Here is a 6,727-nt window from a genome sequence, read left to right on the forward strand (position 1 = left end):
ACATTATTAGCATGTAGATTACAATAGTAGCAGTGGATACAAAGTATATGTCATGATTGAATCGTATTATCCAAGTAATTATATTGACGAAATACATACAGTAGCGTTTGTTTTATACTCCATTTGTCCCACAATAAGAGTCATATTTTTCATTTATGTCCGTCTCACAATAAGAGTCTTATTTCACTTTTACTATAAATGGAAGTAGGCCTCATATTCCACCAACTTATTCACTCATATTTTATTATAAAACTAATATATATATATATATATATATATATATATATATATATATATATATATATATATATAGGGGGACCTTATTCTCCTTTTCCCATCTTACATCTTTTTTCCTTCTTAATAATACCCGTTAGATCTAGGGAATCGACGGATCGGATTGTTTTAATAAATTTACCTCCGTGTTGCATTATAGACATTGGCTTAATGCATTACAGGGGTAATTTGGCCATTTGACAGAAGCTGAACCGCCATATCTTGGAATATGCTAATTTCACGGGATTTCAAACGCTCCTATTCTCCTTCTTTCCTCATTCATTACGCCCACAACCCTTACAACTACTTCCACTCTCTCCACTACCCAAACCCTAGAAATCTACCTCCCCAGCGGCGCGTTTGGAGATTTTGGATTTTGTCGACCAAATTTTCGGAGGGAATTAGCTTTTAACGCTGAAATCGACTCGGAAACACCGACTACTTTCTAATAGGTGTGTTTCAACAGTGATTTAGGCGTCCTTTTTTCGTGATTTTGCAGACCAAGGCGGCGGTTTCGTGATTTTGCAGACCCATTTTGGGTTCGGTTAAATAATGATGAATTCCAGTACCATGATATGTTTTTGTGGTTTTTGCCAGATCGAAAATGCCGAAGAGGGGTCGTCCGCTATCGCAAGTAACAGAGGCTGCAGGTAAAATTTACATCGTGTTGCTTCAAATCAATATTTGTTTTTTCAGATTGTGAGTGATGGTATTAGCAATTCTGTTAAATCCGCATTATACATGTTGTCTGGTGTGCTGACTAAAATCATGACACGGTTCATACTTTCAGATATATTCAATGAATTGTGGAACTATAAGCATGCATTTTTTGGTGTTACTGTGTGCATTATATGAGGTATATTAGTGCATTATCCGTAGTATATAATGCATTATCAGTAATATTTAGTGCATTATCAGTATTATCTAGTGCATTATCAGTAATATTTAGTGCATTATCAGTAGTATCTAATGCAGTATCATTAATATTTAGATTGTGAGTGATGGTATTAGCAATTCTGTTAAATCCGCATTATACATGTTGCGTGGTGTGCTAACTAAAAACATGACACGGTTCATAATTTCAGATATATTCAATGAATTGTGGAACTATAAGCATGTATTTTTTAGTGTTACTGTGTGCTTTATATGAGGTATATTAGTGCATTAGCAGTAATATTTAGTGCATTATCAGTATTATCTAATGCATTATCAGTAATATTTAGTGCATTATAAGTAATATTTAGTGCATTATCAATATTATCTAATGCATTATCAGTAATATTTAGTGCATTATCAGTAGTATCTAATGCATTATCAGTAATATCTAGTGCATTAACAGTATTATCTAATGCAGTAGCAGTAATATTTAGTGCATTATCAGTAGTATCTAAAGCAGTAGCATTAATATTTAGTGCATTATCAGTGATGTTTAATGCATTATGCGAATGTTTTACTCAATCATTCATGTGATGTGATTGATTACGTTGTTTGCATTAATATGTAAACATTAACATGAACACATCATTACACAGAACGTAGTCCACTTTTTTGAAAATGTTGTGATTTGTTACTTTGTTTGTGCAATTTCAGAGAAGCGAGTAAGATCTGAACTCGACGATGCAGTTGATGATTTAATTCCGGTAGCGTTGGCACAAAAGTTGAGGGATCGGTTGGCAGCTGCTGCCCCTAGTAGCTCAGCAGGTGATGTTCAACAGACACAAGTTAAGGGAAGAAAGACTGATCGTCTTTACTGCAGGCGCACACCGTCGGAGTTTCTGAACTGCTTGAAGCAGTTAAATCCAAGACAGCTTGTAGTGCTTGATGGTTTCTGGTATTTGTTGGAAGACTTAGCACTTTAGATCTTTTTACAAACTTGAATACACTTAACAATGTTTTTGAGACTAGTCTTTCTGATTTTGATCTTGTGAACAATCAGCCTAACCGTATGTTCATCGTGCTTATTCAGACGGCTAAGAATACTTAGTGTGTAATTGGTGTATTATGTTATTTGTCTTGTTTGTATTATGTTTTTTGTCTGTATAGTTGGCCGATTAACTCTCGTAATGCTTAACATATGCCAAATAATGCACTAAACCTTGTGCGCAATGCAATGGCAACACCAAATAATGCATTTGTATATTAAACACCTAATACATTAAGCCCTGTATGTAGTACGCCTCTATTTTATGTGCATCATATATGCATATAATGTAAGTAGTCGTATTAGATTATGCATTACAAAACGTTGTTTGTGTATTTAACCCAAATAATGCACCAATTGTTATGCGCAATGCAATGGCAACACCAAATAATGCATTTGTATATTGCACACCTAATAATTTAAACCATATATATAGTAGGCCTCAATTTAATGTGCATCATATCTGCATATAATGTAAGTATTCGTATTAGATTATGCATTACTGAACGTTGTTTGTGTATTTTAACCAAATAATGCACCAATACTTGGGCGTAATGCAATGGCAAACCCAAATAATGCATATGTATATTGTACACCTAAAATATTAAGCCATACATATAGTACGCCTAAATTTTATGTACATCATATACGCATTAATATTAAGCCCAGGGGATAGGGTCTAGTATGTACACATTAATAACAACGTTAACAAAGACCATTAATGAGTACGTACTATACCCTAGCCCCTATGCTTATTAAACCCTAAGGGGAAACAAGAAACGTGTGTCAAACATCGAAACACGACACATCTTATTCGTATACATTGCAGGTCACATATGGTGCATTATGTAGTCCACAATATCCATTATTCGTTACCATTCGGTGCATTATTCGTATCTGTTTAAACATTGTTATTAATGAGTACGTACTATACCCTAGCCCCTAGGCTTATTAAACCCTTAGGGGAAACAAGAAACGTGTGTCAATCATCGAAACACGACACATCTTAATCGTATACATTGCAGTTCACATATGGTGCATTATATAATCAATAATATCCATTATTAGTAACCATTCGGTGCATTATTCGTATCAGTTTAAACATTGTTATTTATGTGTACGTACTATACCCTAGCCCCTAGACTTATTAAACCCTTAGGGGAAACAAGAAACGTGTGCCAAACAACGAAACACGGCACATCTTATTCGTATACATTGCAGTTCACATATGGTGCATTTTATAGCCAATAATATCCATTATTCGTTAACATTCAGAGCACTATTCGTATCGGTTTAAACATTGTTATTAATCACAAAACAATACATGTTAAGCTTAATATGCATTATATGACATACGGTGCACATTACCCTTCAGAAATAGTGCATTACATCTTCATATTTATACATTACATGTATTATCTCTTTCATATGTTGTACATTACCCTTCAGAAATAGTGCATATATATCTCTTTCATAACCAACATTCCATCAATGTATCCCAAATCGATATATATAATCTATACATTATTACTTCAGATCATGTTCACCAATATATGCAGTTTAAAATTTTAACATCTGTTGTTTACTACAACTCCACTATATTCAAATTGAGGAGGAGAAAATGAGTCTTCGGAAACGGAGAAGAATCACGTGTGTGGAAACAGTAATGGCTAAATGGGCATCTTATTTAATTATTTGGATTAGAATTGTGATTCGTGAGTTTTGTATGCAAATAAAAAATCAAATGGAAGGATTCCCCATAGTCCATACACTATTATCCATAATTCAATATTGTTATATTCTACCAATTGCAAAAATAACAATTGAATAATGAATTGAGAACCTTTTTAATAAAACCATAAGCGTGAATTGATATCCGAGAATTGCAAATCAGTGATGAGCGCACAAATTCAATTGCAGCGAGGGATGTGTGGAGAACTTCGCGTCTGGGCGTATTGCAGGGAAGCATAACTGTGCAGATCTTATTAAGCCTAAATTAAGGACTTACCATAACCAACCAACATATTGAGTTCCAATTAAGCCCTTTTCACGGTTTTTAATCATTAAAAATATTGTTTATACAGCTAAATTTAGGCCATAAGATTTCGAAAATCAACGGTTAAGATTAAGAAGGAAAAAGGAGGAAATATAGGAAAAGGAAATGAATACATCCCTATATATATATATATATATATATATATATATATATATATATATATATATATATATAAGTGAGACTCATATTCCACTAACTTATTCAACCCACTTTTCTTTACATTTCTTAAAACCCGTGTCATAACTAAATATGACTCCTATTTTATTTTTCATATCATTAGTACCATCAAACATCATTATAGACTAAAACTTTTAGAATTGTTTCCGACTAAAAACATGTTTTTTAGAATTAAGACATGAGAAAACGAATACAAAAATATTTTTTTTTCACAATAAATAAATTCACTTTTACCAAAATTAATTTCAATATTATACATGATAATATTCATAAGCATAATATTTTGAGAAGCTTAAAAAAAAGAAATAGACCTCTTAAAGTCATAAAAAACAATATCAACTCAATTATAATTATGTATACAACTTTTAGAAATTATCTTGAATACAAATATATATTCATAAGTAATTTTAACATCGAAGTGCTATTATATTCCAACCATTTACACCAACTCAAATCTTAAAGAAAATTCTATATTCACCTACTACTTTTGTTACTTTTTCAATCTTACCTACATATTTATTTAAATTACACATCAACCCCATGATGATTTATTTATACAAATTAAATATCATATTATTTAATTTATTTTCTTATAATTAAATTTAAATATAATATTATTATATAATATCACAAATTATACAAAATAAATAATTAATACTAATATTTATACTCCATCCGTACCATAAAAAATGTGCATATTCCATTTTAGTCCATCGTATAAAAATAGAGGCATTTTCATTTATGGAAAGTTATTCCAATGTATTACCCATGTACATCAAGTTATTACAACATATATCACAATTAATACACTAATAGTAAATTGAGAACCATTATCTACTAACACTACTTTAACTACTTTCCCTCCTCTCTTTTACTTTATCAATTTTATCTTAATTCTCATGAAATATCATATGTCCATATTTGTATGGGACTGATGGAATATAAAATAAAATAAATATTAATTGATTTTTTAACTAATAATAGATGAAAGAATAATTAAACTTAAACTAAATTCTACAAATATTGAATATATACTTAAATATAATCCTAATTTTAAATATATCTAAACAAATCATAATTACATATACTCAAAATCCTAAATTCGTGTATTGTTAACATAGTTAATTAATATTACTACTAAACATAACCAAATATCAATACAATCAACCATTAAATACCTTAATTTTTTACTAATTATTTAGATGAGCATAACTAAATATAATTGAAGCCCACAACTATCAAGCCCATACAGATACACCTCAATTCTTCTTCATATTTAACTGCAGCCGCTGTTAAATAGGGGTTTTGCAGAGGATTTTGGTGGGGGCGGTGCGGCTTCCTCCGCCTCTCGTCGTTGATCTTCTTCAAGTGATTGTTCCATTAGTTGACGCATTTGCTCAAAAGGATCCATTTGTTTGAGTTGATTTAAGATGAAATTGGAGTGGTTATAGAGAGGATTTGAGAGGGATAGATGTGTGTTTGTGTGTTAAATGAGTATGAAATAGGATTATTTATAGAGTAAATAAATAAAAAAATAATAAAAAAAGAAAATAAAAAATTAACGGTAACGTTACCGTTTGAAAAATAATTTTTTTTTATTAAAATTCGAATTAAAAAAATGAATTATTGCGTCATCCGTGACGGCGCCCACTCGCGGGCCAGCGAGTAGGCGTCATGCATGCATCGGAATATTTATGATGCTTATACAAAATATTACTACTACAAGAAAGACCAATAAAACGCGTAATATAGAACCACAAGGCCATCCCTTTTTTATATTGTTTTGTTTGGGTAATTGTCATTTTCACTCAATAGTCCTGACATTTGTTGGAATCGTGCTTGGTCAAATGACTTTGACTAACAATAAATGTTACAAGATATTTAATTTTGTGAAATTAAATGTAATAGCGACGATCTACGTTTCGAGTAGATGACCGTAGTATATTCATTTTCTTAAATCCGATTCCCGGTGAGTGAGAAATAATATATTAAAGTTGGTCACAATAAAACTAAAAATGAGCTATAGGAAAAAACTAAGGGATTAATTAACTAAGTGTTAATTATCCCACATCGGGGATGATAAACTTTTTTGATGAAGTATTTAATAAGATGAATTATTATGTGTAATAATTATCGTGGAACAAATCAACATTCTTTTTTTAAATTCTTTATCGAAAAGTTTTGCCTCAACTACGAGGGAACGGATGGAGTATTAAAATGATAGGTAGTAAAATAATGATTTTGAAAACCATAAATTTGAAAAATCGAAAAATTACTACAATTAATTTATAAATATTACC

General features: G+C 31.0%; 1 long non-coding RNA gene across 1 annotated transcript; it reads left to right on the forward strand.

Annotated features, from left to right (window-relative positions):
* Positions 1 to 686: 686 nt before the first annotated feature.
* Positions 687 to 2,016, forward strand: LOC121774609. The gene is made up of 3 exons (XR_006044951.1): positions 687 to 725; positions 871 to 923; positions 1,864 to 2,016. It is a non-coding gene; the product is annotated as an uncharacterized LOC121774609 (long non-coding RNA).
* Positions 2,017 to 6,727: the final 4,711 nt, after the last annotated feature.

This window comes from Salvia splendens, chromosome 17 (assembly GCF_004379255.2).
Source record: "Salvia splendens isolate huo1 chromosome 17, SspV2, whole genome shotgun sequence".
Taxonomy (NCBI): Eukaryota; Viridiplantae; Streptophyta; class Magnoliopsida; order Lamiales; family Lamiaceae; genus Salvia; species Salvia splendens.